The 18,101-nt window shown below is 33.0% G+C and overlaps 1 long non-coding RNA gene across 1 annotated transcript; it reads right to left on the bottom strand.

Moving 5' to 3' along the window:
- Positions 1-1,122: 1,122 nt before the first annotated feature.
- LOC134720759 (uncharacterized) lies at positions 1,123-16,091 on the bottom strand. Its single transcript, XR_010107790.1, has 4 exons — positions 16,063-16,091; positions 8,934-9,020; positions 6,868-6,952; positions 1,123-1,477 (listed from the first exon to the last, which is right to left on the bottom strand). It is a non-coding gene; the product is annotated as an uncharacterized LOC134720759 (long non-coding RNA).
- Between the last annotated feature and the right edge of the window lie 2,010 nt (positions 16,092-18,101).

Below are 18,101 nucleotides of genomic sequence, written 5' to 3' on the forward strand. Positions count from 1 at the left end.
TTCTTTTGTTACATCTTTTGACATCGGACTCAGACTTCTCTTGAACTGAATTTTAATGTGCGTATTGTTATTCTTTTACTTTTCTACATTGGCTAGAGGTATAGGGGGAGGGTTGAGATCTCATAAACATGTTTAACCCCGCCACAATTTTGAGCCTGTCCCAAGTCAGGAGCCTCTGGCCTTTGTTAGTCTTGTATGATTTTAAATTTTAGTTTCTTGTGTATAATTCGGAGTTTAGTATGACATCCATTATCACTGTACTATTATGCATATTTTAGGGGCCAGCTGAAGGACACCTACGGGTGCGGGAATTCTCGCTACATTGAAGACCCATTGGTTGCCTTCGGCTGTTGTTTGCTCTATGGTCGATTGGTTGTCGCTTTGACATATTCACCATTTCCTTTCTCAATTTTATTTCTTGCACTATGATTTTTGCCTTTGTCTCAATAGCAGCTAACTTTTTGTATATATTGTACATGTTCATGCAAGTCGTCAAAACATCAACCCAAAAATGTAAGATCTGTAAGTTTGCTTTCGCAATTTTTTTGTTCTTCCCATGCCAGAATTCTAACCCATGTTACTGAGATATTGTGACACCAAATCTGTTCAATTTTTAAACACCAGAGAAGAGCAGATGATTCAAACACTTTTGTGTAATCCAGCATTATATAAGATGTTTTTGTGTTTAATGTTATAGTGCAGTTTGAGCACTCAAAAACATGTTCATTATGTCAACTGGTTGTGTTTGGTTGCTGTCTGCCATATTAAATGGATTTCCTTTTTTTTGTTTGTTTTTTGCTTAAATTTGTCTATTAGCTTTCTCTTTTGAAATTAAAAGAAAACAGTTCACAAATTAGGTGTGCTGGGCTTATTATAATTAACCTTCATCAGAAACATACAAACAAAAATTTGACAGCAAATGATGTAGATACCATTATCTTGGGACTTAATAAGCCCATATATAACGATCTTTAAATTAAGGCTTTTGCTTACTGTTGAAGACTTCAGGTGACCTGTACTTGTTTACATCAGTGTCCTATTATGCAGGGCTAGTAGTTGTCTCAATTGCAATCATTCAATGTATCCTTGCTTTTGTATCATTTAAAGACTTCAATTCTTAAATCATTTAAGTTAACACATTTTAATTTCAAAACATTCAACAGATATTTCCAAATAACAAATTTTGTAAACAACAGATATAATTGGTAACTGGTAATTATTTTACAGTCAATATGTTTTTATATTTATCAAGAGGCATCATAATCATGTTCATTAAATTCTTTCCTTGTCAGACTGTTACTGATCTCAAAACCAGTGAAAATTGCAAGTAGCTTTTAGTTTCTAGTAGTACTATTTTGATAAGATGTGTAATTTTTTGTCATTTCTTTTGATGTTCTGTCATAATCAGTCAGACTATTTCACCAAGATGTTTTCAAATTCTCCTAGTACTTCAAAGTGCTCTTTTTTCAATAATAATCTGAAATACATAAAATCAACAGGTTAGTAACTTCATAATGTACAAACTTTAACATGTCAGATTAATATGATTAAGAAAATGATGTGCAGCGCAGCCTTGTTATTTGACTGACCAGTTGGTGCATGTTTGGACACAATATTCAAGCTTGATAGCCTGTCTGTATTTGGATTTTGATCAAAATTATGAGAAAAAAAACCCCCCTCCCCCAATTTTTTTCAACCCCCTTTCAGTAATTACCCCAAAACTTAATCCCAGCCTTTTCCTTTGTGGTATGGTACTTTGCAGTACAATTTTAAAGAAATCCATACACTTAAACACAAAATATTGTCTGGAAATTAGAAAAATGCTTGTTTTTGACCCCCTATTTCCTGAACGTTTGACGCAATTACCCCTTTAAACAATTCCAGTCTACCCTTTGTGATATGGAACATTGAAGAACAATTTCAGAGAGATTAGTACACTGGCACACAAGTTAATGTCTGGAAACTACAAAAATGCTTCTTTTTTGCCCCTAATTTCTAAACTGTTGGTACAAAAATGTACCATCACCCCAAAAATCAACCCAACCTTCCTTTTTGGTATTAAACCTTGTGTAAAATTTCATGGATATCCATTCGCTTAAACTATATAATTATCCGGAAATCATATGTGTTGACATACATCGCTAACAACAACATCATACCATAATATGAATCAATTTTATTCTTCGAACTTTTAAAGATCAGGATGCTGTTTTTTACTTTTTAATTGTTTAACATTTTACAAAGGGGGGCTTTTATTTATAGCTTATTACAATATATATGGTAATTATTTTTGCTAAAGGCTGAAAACAAACCACTGAACTGTCATTGTTCATAAAGATAGTTTTCATGGGCAATCTTAGCACATCTCTTCATTTTTACATGATGATCATTTTGAAAATCAGTCATTGTTATTTGTGGAAACCCTTCTTGGAATTTAGTGAAACTTGAATATATAAGCATTACCATTTTTATGATAAAAAAATTCAAAATATTTTCATTTCCTGTATCTACATGATCTAATTAATAAAGGATTTTAGTATTTTTGCAGTTAACATTAATCTGTAGCTTCTTTCTAGGGTTTGATGTAAAACCAAGAGTGCACACGCTGAAATGTCTCGCCTTCTTTTGTAGTTCTTAAAATAAAGCTTTATTACAATTGAAACATAACCTTAACATTAACCAAAAAAACTAAAAATTAAACACTAAACCATGAAAATGAGGCCAAGGACAGGCAAGGTGAGATGAACCATACTAGGCACACATCTATACAGCTAATAATTCTTCCATACAACTAATATATTTCCATACACCTAATAAAGTTATTATAGCAGTAGACTTATTGCATATATTTTATTTATTAGATAAAAAGACAAAAACTCAAAAACTTAACTTTGACCACTGACCATGAAAATGAGGTCAAGGGCAGATGACACATACCAGCTAGAAATGTACACCTAACAATCATTCTGTTATTATTTCCATACACCAAATATATTAGACCTATTGCAAATAGTATATGAAAAACAGAAAAAAACCCACAAAAACTCAACTATAATCACTGAACCATGGAAATGAGGTCAAGGTCAGATGACACCTGCCAGTTGGACATGTACACCTTACAGTCCACCATACACCAAATATACTAGACATATTGCTTTTAGTATCTGAGATATGGACTTGACGGTGACCACCAAAACTTAACCTTGTTCACTGATCCATGAAAGGAGGTTGAGGTCAAGTGAAAACTGTATGACAGCCATGAGGACCTTGCAAGGTACTCACATACCAAATATAGTTATCCTATTACTTATAATAAGAGAGAATTTCACTTTACAAACCAGATGCTCCGCAGGGCACAGCTTTATAGGACCACAGAGGTCGAACCCTGAACAGTTGGGGCAAGTATGGACACAACATTTAAGCTTGATACAGCTCTGAATTTGGATTGTGATTAAATAGTTGACACAAGATAGGTTTCTGACTCAGAATAAATGTGGTCTAAGAACTTACACTTAATAAACTGTTATCACAGAGATATATGTATCCCCTTTTTGTAATTTTGATTATGCAATGTTGAAATTAAATAGCACTATTTTAACATGTAAGTTATGCAAATATTCATGTAATTTTGATTATGCAATGTTGAAATTAAATAGCAATATTTTAACATGTAAGTTATGCAAATATTCATGTAATTTTGATAATGCAATGTTGAAATTAAATAGCAATATTTTAACATGTAAGTTATGCAAATATTCAAAGTCTATGAACAATTACTGAAGGTACATGGCTAAACAATCTCCATGGAATGAGATGTGCCAATGATAAATATAATACAACTGCATACCAATTACCATTGACTCATAATAAGTAGTTCCCTTTAAACGAACCTAAACACAAACATTAACTTTTAAACTATGTAAAAGTTTCAAAGTCAATGAACCATGATCAGGGGTGGGGCTATATAATCTCCATGAAAACAACACTTTCAAATGACAATAAATTTGCATACCAAATATCATTGACTTAACATTAGCAGTTCATCTTAAACTGATATTATCACAAACTAATACATGTAAACTAAGCAAAAGTTTCAAAGTCAATAGACCATGACTGAGGGGCAGGGCCAAATATTCTCCATGGAAATGAGATGTGCTAATGTTTATAAAACTGAACACCAATTAACATTGGCCTACCACTAATGGTTCCCCTTGAACTGACCTTATCACAAACTAATACATATTAACTTAGCAAAATTATCAAAGTCTATAGACCATGACTAAGGAGTCGGAGTCAAAAAATCTCCATGAAATGAGATATGCCAATGCTTATACAACTGCATACCAAATATCATTGACCTACCACTAGTGGTTCACCATAAATTGACCTAATCACAAACTAATACATTGTTGATGCTGCCGCCGCTATGTCTCATTTTTTTACTCCGTCAAGGCGAGAGAAAAAACTTATAAATTTTAAATTGGACATTTACCTATTATGGTCAAATATCCAAAATATAAATACATGGTTAGATTCAGTAAATCATCATGATCATAGAACCCAAAGAATTAATTTTTGATGAAATCAAATAATGTGCAATTTTAGACCCTTTAGACCTCAAGTATGTCAATGTGGATCAATTTGATAACCGGGCCCAAATATTAAAAATCTAAATACACGGTTAGATTCAGAATATTAAAGAACCCCATTTTTGTTGAAATCAAACAAAGTTTAATTTGAACCCCGATTTGGACCAACAGTCCATAATCAAAAATCTAAGTACATGTTTAGATTCAGCATCAAAGAAGTCCAAGAATTCAACTTTTGTTAAAATCAAACAAAGTTTAATTTTGGACCCTTTGTACCTTAATGTAGACCAATTTGAAAACAGGACCAAAAATTAAAAATCTAAGGGTGCTATAAACAGTTTCGTATAAAAAACTAGGGGTAATTCCCCCGACTAATAATAGACTTGGAGGGAAGTCCCTTTTTATCAACATAATTGGTAAAAAAGTATCATGTTTTTTATATTTAATTGAAAAATTAAGTTAATTAGCTTCAATTAAAACAGGTTGAATGATTAAAATAATTTTTAAAAATTAGATTAAATACACATGTTTTAAGGGGAGACAAACTGTAAACATCCTGTTTTTTTGGCAGTGAAAAGTGCAAAACTTATTTGCACCCACTGTATCTCTTTTCGAAGCAGGCGAACGTAGCCTGAAGCATAAATTTTTAGAAAGACCAGGTAAAAACCTATGAAATTCATACTGTTTTGAATCTGAAAAATGTGCATGTATCATGTCTGCATGGGTGTGCACATGGCCTGATTTCATGTTTATTATGCATAGATTAGGCAATGTTTTTCCCATTGTCTCTGGATAAAACTTTTTGGTACTATTAAAAGTACAATTTATTTTTATTTCATTATAAACTAAGAGAAAATTCTGATTCTAATGATATCTAGTTTTATACAAGTATCTTCATTAACATTAACACCACTAAGGGTCAATTATAGATGGTCCCTCAAAATATGACGTCATAGAAAAAAAACTGTTGATTGCACCCTAAATACACGGTTAGATTTGACATATATATATATATACAAGAACCCAAATAATTCATTTTTGGATGAAATCAAACAAAGTTTAATTTTGGACCCTTTGGACCCTCATTCCTTAACTGTTTGGGACCAAAACTCCCAAAATCAATAACAACCTTCCTTTTGTGGTCATAAACTTTGTGTTAAAATTTCATAGATTTCTATTCACTTATACTATTAAAGTTATTGTGCAAAAACCAAGAAAAATGCTTATTTGGGCCCTTTTTTGCCCCTAACTCCTAATCTGTTGGGACCAAAACTCCCAAAATCAATTTGAAACTTCCTTTTCTAGTCTTTAACCTTGTGTTTAAATTTCATAGGTTTCTATTTACTTATACTAGTTATAGAGTGAAAACCAAATGTCTTCGGATGACGACAACGACGCCAACCTCATACCAATATACGACCAAAATTTTGAATTTTTGCAGTCGTATAAAAATCTTAACTTTTTTTTCAAGTAGACACTCAACCATGAAAATTAGGTCAAGGACATTAGACATGTGACTGAGAGAAACTTGGTAACCTGAGGCATTTTGGTATATATTCAAAGTATGAAGCATCCAGGTCTTCATCCTTCTAAAATATAAAGCTTTTAAGAATTCAGCTAACTCCGCTGCTGGCCCCCAGAACATTATATATATGTCGAGCTTTCTGCAACAAAAGTTGCAGGCTCTACAATAAGATGATGTGGTATAATAGTCTATTTTCACATTATCAACTTTTGACTCGGATTCTATGTTTTTTCAACAGGTTTTAATACCTTCTCTGTGGTAAGACATCTTGGTACTCTGTCACTACAAGCATCCGAAAGAAGTAAATTCAAAAATATAAATGGTGCAATTTTGGCGGAAGGTTTACTGTTTTCTGATGATTTAGTCATGTATAGAAAACATAATGGCATATGCATTAAACAGTTAACTTCCCTCAAATTTGTTCAGTTTAAAGTGGGTACATGTAAATAGGAAATTTGTGTATTGCCAATGACACAATATCCACCTTGAATAACATGGACATCAAATAACTGATACCATGGATACTGTGTCATACTTTCACAGATTTCTATGAAACTTTGCAGATGCTTTTATGATTGCATTTTTAGTTGTGCTAATGTTGATGGTATGTGTTAATATACATGTACTGCCCACTTTAAACAAATTTTATTGTTTCACATACAGTTATTACCATCTTACCCAATACATCTTTGATGCATACTCGAGGTACATGTATTAATACAAATATAAACATTACTTTAAATTTATGTTTACCTTCATTTGATATCCTTAATCTTCAGTCAAACTTTCCAACTCCTCAACCATTTTTTTGTCAACAGAGGAAATTTACCTCCTTTATCTACAATAAAATCCTAATTAAAACAAGACCTTACAAAAAACTCTGTGGCTAATTTATTAAATAATTAGGAGTTGACTGACAATTTCAACCATTCATGATACTTATTTGATGATCTTTTCTTGTTGATCATTTTTGCGACTTAAACTAAAATTTCTCTCCATCTATATGTTACTTGTTTAGATGACATCAAGTGATGGCTATAATCATTCATTTATAGGTCTAGGTTAGCTTTTAAGGGCATACGATACAGTTACAGAGGAGGTAATGACGTTGCTAATGCAAAATGTTATTTTCGCAACATCAAACTTTAACATACCAGAGAAAAATGCATTTTTTTACTGATTTTTATCATTCAAACTGAATTTATTTGAAAACGAGTTCATGGAACCCCATTTTTCAAAACAGCAATTTGTTTGACTTTCAATTTACAGGGAGATTATGTGACCCAAATTTTATAAAACTGTAAATAAAGGATTTTTTTTAATTTTGATAAACATAAAGCCAAAAATGACATATTTTTCCTCAATTCATGAACATTTGATAAATACAAGTTATTTCGGAATAAAAAATGCATAATTTTTTAGGATACTTATAAAATACAGAAATTACCGATTATTTAAAGTCATAAGAAACCTCAAATTAAAAAAAAATATGCATATGTTTTTTATGACTAAATGGTTAGTTTTCATTAAACAACTTATGTACATATACTTTTTTCTGATGAAAATTCTTTAATTTGTCCACATTTAGAAGAAGAGTACTTATTTTTAATTGCTTGCTGCCAGCAAGCAATTTGCCGACATATTTTCAGTATGCATAGTGACCCGAGCGTAACCCTCCTCATAAAAATCCGGTGACCACAATATGCATGGATCTGTCATTGAAATAAACAAATATCTGATTATACATGTTAAACACGTGCTCAATACCCATGCTTTTTGTGATTTGTTTACTATAAGGTGACAATCGGTTAAACTCGGCTTCAAAACACGGCTTCAAATCACGGCATTTAATGAGCAGCCATTTTTGTTCAATCATAACAAACAGAGAGAGAAAAAAAATGGCGATTATATGATATATTTGCGAAAATAATGATAAAATCCTGCACATAGGACTAAGTTTATGAATGTATGTATACATCCATTGGTTCAAGAATTGGACAAACATTATTTTTCACCACTCACTCGTTTCATATGATTTTAACAAAAAACAATTTGTGTTTATCTTTTATAACAAAAAAATTATGTCTTTTTTTCGAAAAAAGAAAATACGGCCACATATCTGAATTTTGAGCAAATATACAAAATTTCGACCTCATTTTTCTCAAAAAGTAGCACATGAAGGTATTTTTTTATTACATATTTGATTTAATCAGGTAAAAAATAGCCTATATGCAAATTTTCACGAACTTGTAAATACAGGATCAAAACTGTACGGTATATGCCTTAAGAGAAATTCAGCCCATTGTGTAAGGACAAGGATAAAATATTGATTATTAGAACATGCTTTCAGTAACTGCTATAAATCTCAGATGTGTATTTCATGTGTTTTTGTTTTAGGATTTTTTACTGTGCTTTGACTTTGTATTGATCTTAGAATTAAGCCCTTTTCAAATGATTTTTATAGTTTGCTAGTTGAAATGTTGCACCACTTTCATAGGTTAGAAGGAGGGTTTCGTGCCAGCAACCATTATTAATGTTTTACAAACTCCATGTGTCTGTCTCAATTCAGAAGCTTGTAATTCAGTAGTTTGTTGCTGTATATCATAACAGTTTATCGTTCAATGTTTTGTTAATAAATCAGGCCCTAAGTTGTTCATTGGTAATTTCAAGTCCTTGACGTTTAAGCTCATTGTTGAAGGATGTACAGTTACCTATGGTTGTTAATTTTTGTCTCACTGGTCTCTCATGGAGAGTTGTTTCATTTACAATCATACCACATCTTCTTATTTTTACAAAACATTTAAATAAGTATACTTCACCTTAGAAGCTGCAAACAAACTGGTACAGTCCAAGTTCCTTTTCTCTTTGTTTCTTCAACATCATTTGTATGAATGTATCTGCAACATCTACAAGGAAAAATTGTTTCTGTAAAAATGATAAACATACTTAAATCTTATACTTAATAAAAAAAAAATGGGGTCACCGTTCACAACCTGCCTTCGAAAGAAGCATACATTTTTGTAAAGGTACCTTTTTTCTGTTGAACTAATAGCAGAAATAGAGGTAATACCGAAATAAGAGAACTTAATTACAGAAATCGCTCAAACTTTACAATAGTTTAGTTTAAGAACAGCTTAATTGAAAATAATAATAAAAAATAAAGGTCACGGATGAGTTCTAAAAATGGCATTTTTATACCAAAGGGAGATAATTTTGAGCAATTTTAATGATATCTACATTTTACAATTCATCTGAGGCCATCAAAAATTGATTTTTTTAAATTATTTTTGTACCATATGATAAAGTAACAAGTACTCAAGGTTTTAAACAAATAAAAGAAGTAGGTAAGGTTCCGATTTTGGCCTCAAATTTCAAATTCATCTAACGAAAGATTTTGGACACTTTTTAAACTCTTAACTGTCTATTTCAATTGATTCAATTAGTTAATGTGAAAGATTTTGACTGACTTATAAAGTCATTAAAAATGCTCAGATTCAAGCTTTCGTATGAAAAATCTTTGAATTTGCCAAAAAATGTCACTTTTCTGATAGTTTTCATCAAAAAATGAAAGTGGCTGCATCTGTGTTCATCCTCAACCTTTACATGTATATATATGTTATGTATTATCATTTAATACAATTAAAGAACCTTAGTGAGCACACTCACATACCCCACGTCCCCACATTGTCATTGGAGAAATTAAATTAGTGTAAGAAAAAAAAAAATGTATAAGAAAAATTAATTTCCTGCCAATATGCACATCTAAATAGTATGTCCTTATTATCTACAAAATTTCATGAAATTCTGTTGTGAGGTTTCAGAGGAGTTGAGATGACAAACTGTTGCAGAAGTACATTGAAGCAAATAAGTTCAAAGGGGCGTAACTTCTAGAAAAAAAATTGAATCACAATTTCCCGTCGATATGCAGAACTACATCATGTACATGGTATGTCCTTATTATCTGAAAAGGTTTCGTGAAATTCTGTTGTGTGGTTTGAGAGGAGTTGCCATAACAAACTGTTGCAGTAGAACATTGAAGCAAATAAGTTCAAAGGGGCAAAACTCCTAGGAAAAAAATTGAATCGCAATTTCCCGTTGATATGCACAACTACATAGTATGTCCTTATTTTCTGAAAAGGTTTCATGAAATTTTGTTGTGTGGTTTGAGAGTGGATGAGATGACAAACTGTTGCAGTAGTACATTAAAGTAAATAAGTTCAAAGGTGCGTAACTCCTAGAAAATAAATTGAATCGCAATTTCCCGTCGATATGCACAACTATATGTCCTTATTATCTGAAAAGGTTTCGTGAAATTCTGTTGTGTGGTTTGAGAGGAGTTGCGATGACAAACTGTTGCAGTAGTACAGTAAAGTAAATAAGTTCAAAGGGGCGTAACTCCTAGAAAAAAAATGAATCGCAATTTCCCGTCAACATGCACAACTACATAGTATGTCCTTATTACCTGAAAAGGTTTCATGAAATTCTGATGCATGGTTTGAAAGGAGTTGTGATGACAAGAAACAGGACTGACGGACGGACGGACAGGTAAAAAACATTATACCCTCCGCAACTCGTTGCATGGGGTATAATTAACATTTCAATATTATAAATGAACACGAATAATTACAATATCATAATGTACATGTAAGGGGAAAATTTACACTTTCATTTAAGACAGAAACCGTCTAATTTAACAAAAAATCTAAAATTTTGAAGATTTCAGTAATTTAGCATAACTTAATGATGCTTGTACCTGATATATATGCATTGTATTGTCAAAAACATCCTATTTTTATTTAGCAGAAGCATGCTACTTTCCAATAAATAGCTTAAGGATTACTTTTTCACAATTTTGTAAAACTGCTATATTTTGGGGCCAAAAAGGGGTCTTACTCAATCTACTCCTTTGTAATGAAAAAAAAATGTTTATTTTTCTCTTAAATTTTTATACATGTACCCTCGAGCCTCCTTATTGTAACTTATAGTAGTTTCTGGTTTTATCATTGTTGCAGGCCATACAGTGACCTAAAGTTGTTAATTTCTAATGTAATTGCGTCTATTGTCTAGAGACTAGATTTGTCTCATTGGCAATCATACAGTATACCATATTTTCTTTTTAATTTGTTGACTTAATATTCTGAATATTTCAACACCTTTTCACATATTTTTGAACTAGAAATCAATGGTGGATCTAGAAATTTTCATTAGAGGGGGCCCTTTTACTGCCTAAGAGGGGGCCCCTACTCGAGTCATTCCCTATACAATCAACTAAATTTTTCTTACAAAAGGTGTTGTCAGACCGGGCCCCCTGATTCTGCCTATCTAGAAACATAATAGTGAGTTGTCTCATTGGCAATCATACAGTGTACCACATTTTCTTTTTAATTTGTTGACTTAATATATTTCTTAATATTTTCAACACCTATTCACATATTTTTAAACTAGAAAACAATGGCGGATCTAGAAATTTTCATAAGAGGGGGCCCATAGACTGCCCAAGAGGGGGTCCCCACTTCAGTCTTTTCCCCTTACATTATGATATTGTAAAGTCAATTGTAACATACTGGTATAGATTTGAAAATCTTACAACTGAATTCAGTCTATTGAAAGATGCTTATAAATGCAGCCAAGAGCTTCGCAAATCTAACATAACTTCTTCTGCCAGTTCTCATTTGCTAATAGAAAAAGTTTTTGAAATTAAACAAGAAGTAAAACATTTCGGACAATATAAATTTTTGAACATATCTAGCAAATTAATTCACACTAAATATATTAGCAATTGTTATGCTAGCCAAAATAAAGCTTCTGATAGAAAACTGTATAATAATGTGAAATTTAAGCTACAGTCATGCTTCAATGATTCCCTATATATAAACAGTGGCGGATCCAAAAATTTTCATAAGTGGGGCCCACTGACTGACCTAAGAGGGGGCCGCTCCAGTCACGCTTCAGTGATTTTCTATATAAGCAACCAAATTTAACAAAAGGGGGGGGGGGAAGGCCCCCTCCTAAATGATAAATCCACCTCTGATAACCCAATTTTTTCCCACGAAAGGGGGGGGCCAAGGATCCGACTATGCATTGGGAACATGTGTACATGTATTAAATATACTGTTCCCAGCTGACACCTTATATGTATAGGAAGTGCCCCCTCCCGAGATTCCTGTTTATTCAATTCAATTCAATATTTTATTGGACATGTTGGAAAGAGCTCAACAGAGGCGTGATCCAAATACAGATAATTAATAATATTAAAACAACACACAAATAAAATAAAGATTCATGGAACAAGTCAATACAAATACATTATAAACTGATATTGATACCATAGACTTATATTACAGTATTATTCTAGATTTTCATATATTTACTTAAAACACAAAATATAAGATATTTATATATATATATATGTATATGGACAAACTACTGTCAATGATTATTATCTGATGAAACGGTAAGGTGGTCTCTCAAATCAAGAGCTTCTTCAATATACATACAAATAGATTTTAATTCCTTTTTAGACATAGGATTTAACATTTTGGTAAAATTTTCATCCAAATTATTTAAATTTATATCATTAATTTTATATTTATATCTAATTTTGTTATATTGCAGACATTCAATCAAGAAATGAATCTCATTTTCAATTTTTCCGGTGCAAAATTTACAAAATCTCTCATTAGATGGTATTTTTGGTCTTGCATACCTCCCAGTTTATATCGCTAATGAGTGTGCATTATTCTTAATTTAGTGAGTTTTTATCAATTAACCCTTTCCTCCATCATGTCCATTGATTTTTTTTTTTGCATACTTGAATCGCATAGGATTTTTTTATAAAATGCTGAACATATGCTTTAAAGTATTAAGGCATTGCGAAAAACAACTTATTTCATCAAATAAATTTGAGTCGGATATATATATATTCCTATGATATTTCTTTTCATAATGGATACCAATTTTATTAAGTCAACTGCAGACAATTTGTAGTCAAAGTGTTTCAACTGAGGTACTACAAAGGCGTCAAAAGGCGTCATTATGGAGGAAAGGGTTAAAGGTATTTAGGAATATTAATTGTTTAAATTTTACTAAAAAATAAAAGTTTACCACAGTGTCCATCTTTTATTTAAGAAAGTTCAAATATAATTTTATTTTTGTAAAAATCTTCTAGTTTCTGTTTGAAATTACTATTACAATGCTTTTTAAAGGGTATTGCAATATATTTCATTAATTCAGATAGTTTATGAGATGCTCATAATATTTATACATAAGTTGATAACATTTAATGCGAATGGGTAAAGTGCCTAATTCACACCGCACTGCTAGATTGGAAGACTTTCAATGAACCACAAGTATGTTTTTAAATATGGAGTTTTGTGTTTTGTCTATTTACTTTTGTCTATAACTGCTTCAAAATTTGGTTTGAATTCTGATAACCATACTTCTGATCCATAAGTTAAAATAGGAGTTATCATTGAATTAAAAAGCTGGAGCCAAGTCTTAACAGACAAATTTTCACTATATGGTAGTTTTGACTTCAATGCAAAATATGCTGTTTTAGCTTCATCTGAGAGGCTTGACACTGCTTGTATAAATTTTCCAGAGCTATGAAAATCAACTCCTAAGTATTTATAACAATCAACAATTTCAATTGCATTAGAACTGTAATAAAAGTAAACGTTTTTTTAATTTACTTTTAGTTTTAGAGAAAACTATAATTTTTGTTTTCTTAAGGTTCAAGTCCAGTTTCCATTCAGTACTATGTTTTTGTAAAGAATCAAGAGAGTTCTGGAGACCATCTGCATATTCCGATATCAATAATAAATCATCAGCATACAATAAATGGTTCACTTTTTGACCATTCAAATTTACTGCACTAGTTAAGTTTGTATCTAAGTATTTTCCTATGTCATCAACAAATATATTACTGTAAATTCAGAAATTATTGCGTGCATTTATTATTGCGATTTTGTCATTTTAGACTTAAATGCGATTTTAATTATAATGATTTTGAGAAAAATCCTGTTTAATTCATATCAATGATTTTAAAATGCGAGTTAAAATTATTGCGTTTACAAGTCTGTCGCATTTTTCGCAATAATCAAAACCTCGCAATAATTTCTGAATTTACAGTAAATAAAGTTGGACTTAAACTGTCACCTTGTTTGACACCCTGATTATCAAGAAAAGGCTTGGTAAACATATTTTGATATTTACATGAATATAAGGTATTAGAGTACATGTCATGCAGTATATTATAAAATTTGCCTTGTATTTTTTTATTTTGTAATTTTAAGAACAGAGCTGATCTCCAGACACTGTCAAAAGCCTTTTTAAATCTACAAAACACACATATAGTTTCTTTTTACATTTAAACAAATATTTGTTTATTATTGTTTTTAAAATAAAGACATGATCTACAGTTCTGTAATTTTTTTCTAAAACCACCTTGATTTGAAAATAATAAATTATGTGTTTCAAGAAAATCACTAAGTCGTTTTTGTAAAATGGATGTAAAGACTTTACCAAGACAGCTTGTTATGCTTATACCTCTATAGTTCCCACAATCAAATGGGTCACCAGATTTATAAATTGATGTCAATAGAGAAAAGTTCCAAATTTTGGGGAATTTTTCTGAGTTAAGTATCTTATTAAAAAGTTTGGTCAAAAGTAAAACTAGAGTGTTTGACCACACCTTTAGAAATTCATTAATTATCAAATCAGGACCTCCAGATTTTCCCTTTTTTAACTTCTTAATACAGTCTTTGATTTCTTTACGTGTAATAGGGACATTAAGGGATGTATTAGAAAAGTTGTGATTTTTGTTCTCTATATTTTGATTTGTATCAGTTGTATCATTATTACTTGAAGCAAGCAAATTTCTATAGTGAATCTCCCATTCTTTGGCAGAAATAGCAGGCTCACAATTATTATTCTTTTTTTTGTAATTATTAATGCTTCCCCAAAATTTTTTGGTGTTCTTTTGGGTTTATCTCATTTATTTGTTTTATTAAGGAATGAAAAAAATCCTTTTTTAATTTATTTTTCAATTTATTGTACTCTCTTTTACAGTTGCAATAAGTCAATCATAATTAGGATGAAATTTGAAAAAAAGGCAGGACAGGATTTTGAGTAAAAAAAAAAGGCCGGATGAGTAACTTGGTAAAAAAAAATTGCAGGATGACAATTATTGTAAAAAAGTCAGGATAAGCTAAAACATAAAAAAGGCAGGACCAAATAGACTGAAAAATAAAAATACAGGACAGAGATTACAACTTGAAGAAAAAGGAAGGACAAAATTTTTCATCTTAGCTTCCCCATAAAAATCAAATGGTAGCTCCATTTAGCTACCATTTGATTTTTATGGGGGTGGGGTGGGGCTAGGATGTAAATTTTGTCCTGCCTTTTTTTTAGCTGTAATCTCTGTCCTGCCTTTTTATTTTTCACTGTGTTCGGTCCTGCCAGAGACATATAATACATTGTATTATATGTCTCTGGACCTGCCTTTTTTTTTTTTTTTTTAGTTTATCCTGACTTTTTTACCAAAATTGTCTTATTTTTTTTGCAAGTTCAAAACTCCTGCCCTGCCTATTTTTTCAAATTTTATCCTAGCCCCCCCCCCCCCCTAAAAATCAAATGGATAGCTCCGTTAAACATGTTAAAAGAAACTGTTTTTTTAGCAGCTCAAAAGTTTATTAGTCACAAATCAATGGAAAACAATTATCTGGCCATAATCGGCGAACATTTCAACAAACTTCCCCATATTAATTCAAATAATTTTCATTCTTTAACCTGACGGCTAAATATATATGACATATATATATCAGGCCGAACGTTCCCGGAATCTTCCGTTGAGACCCCCCCCCCCCCTTTTTTTTCCAAACGGGTATTTTAATGTGTGTTTCCTTAATGGCAGTTTTGAAAGAGAAATAATAGTGAGTGACTTTTTACCGAGAAAATTTAAGTTTTATGCATTTTACCAGAGACATATATGTGTATATATGTCTCTGGTTCAGCTGACAGTTCTACGGTTAGAACTGATTTGGACAGTTCTACCTAGAACAGTTTTAGACAGTTCTACCCTAGAACTGATCCTGACAGTTCTACCTAGAACTGATTTAGTCAGTTCTACCTAGAACTGATCCTGACAGTTCTACCTAGAACAGTTCTAGGGTAGAACTGTTCTCCCTAGAACTGTTCTAGCTAGAACTGTTCTAGGACAGGTTAGAACAGTTCTATGACAGATTATTCTGACAGTTCTAATGAGAGGTTAGAAGTGATCTCCACTGTAAACATTAATTATTTTAGGAATTTATAAAATAGATACAGCATGTGGATTTATAGTGATATTTTATTGAATATTTAAAAAAAAATAATGTACTTCTCAAAAATGCAGTACAGCCATGATAGTTCAGAGATGATAGTTGAATGTTGATAATCTAGAATAAAGTAAGAAAAATATTCCCATCTGATGTCATTCGGCAATCCTTTCTCCTACTGAGGGTACGGAATCGGCCGAGTTGAGACGAATCCATCTGATGTCATTCGGCAATCCTTTCTCCTACTGACGGTACGGAATCGGCCGAGTTGAGACGAATCCATCTGATGTCATTCGGCAATCCTTTCTCCTACTGACGGTACGGAATCGGCCGAGTTGAGACGAATCCATCTGATGTCATTCGGCAATCCTTTCTCCTACTGACGGTACGGAATCGGCCGAGTTGAGACGAATCCATCTGATGTCATTCGGCAATCCTTTCTCCTACTGAGGGTACGGAATCGGCCGAGTTGAGACGAATCCATCTGATGTCATTCGGCAATCCTTTCTCCTACTGACGGTACGGAATCGGCCGAGTTGAGACGAATCCATCTGATGTCATTCGGCAATCCTTTCTCCTACTGAGGGTACGGAATCGGCCGAGTTGAGACGAATCCATCTGATGTCATTCGGCAATCCTTTCTCCTACTGAGGGTACGGAATCGGCCGAGTTGAGACGAATCCATCTGATGTCATTCGGCAATCCTTTCTCCTACTGAGGGTACGGAATCAGCCGAGTTGAGACGAATCCATCTGATGTCATTCGGCAATCCTTTCTTCTACTGAGGGTACGGAATCGGCCGAGTTGAGACGAATGCATCAGTGATGTCATTCGGCAATCCTTTCTCCTACTGAGGGTACGGAATCGGCCGAGTTGAGACGAATGCATCTGATGTCATTCGGCAATCCTATCTCCTACTGAGGGTACGGAATCGGCCGAGTTGAGACGAATCCATCTGATGTCATTCGGCAATCCTTTCTCCTACTGAGGGTACGGAATCGGCCGAGTTGAGACGAATGCATCAGTGATGTCATTCGGCAATCCTTTCTCCTACTGACGGTACGGAATCGGCCGAGTTGAGACGAATCCATCTGATGTCATTCGGCAATCCTTTCTCCTACTGAGGGTACGGAATCGGCCGAGTTGAGACGAATGCATCTGATGTCATTCGGCAATCCTATCTCCTACTGAGGGTACGGAATCGGCCGAGTTGAGACGAATCCATCTGATGTCATTCGGCAATCCTTTCTCCTACTGAGGGTACGGAATCGGCCGAGTTGAGACGAATCCATCTGATGTCATTCGGCAATCCTATCTCCTACTGAGGGTACGGAATCGGCCGAGTTGAGACGAATCCATCTGATGTCATTCGGCAATCCTTTCTCCTACTGAGGGTACGGAATCGGCCGAGTTGAGACGAATCCATCTGATGTCATTCGGCAATCCTTTCTCCTACTGAGGGTACGGAATCGGCCGAGTTGAGACGAATCCATCTGATGTCATTCGGCAATCCTTTCTCCTACTGAGGGTACGGAATCGGCCGAGTTGAGACGAATGCATCTGATGTCATTCGGCAATCCTATCTCCTACTGAGGGTACGGAATCGGCCGAGTTGAGACGAATCCATCTGATGTCATTCGGCAATCCTTTCTCCTACTGAGGGTACGGAAT

The sequence above is a fragment of the Mytilus trossulus genome, chromosome 6 (assembly GCF_036588685.1).
Source record: "Mytilus trossulus isolate FHL-02 chromosome 6, PNRI_Mtr1.1.1.hap1, whole genome shotgun sequence".
NCBI classification, from domain to species: Eukaryota; Metazoa; Mollusca; class Bivalvia; order Mytilida; family Mytilidae; genus Mytilus; species Mytilus trossulus.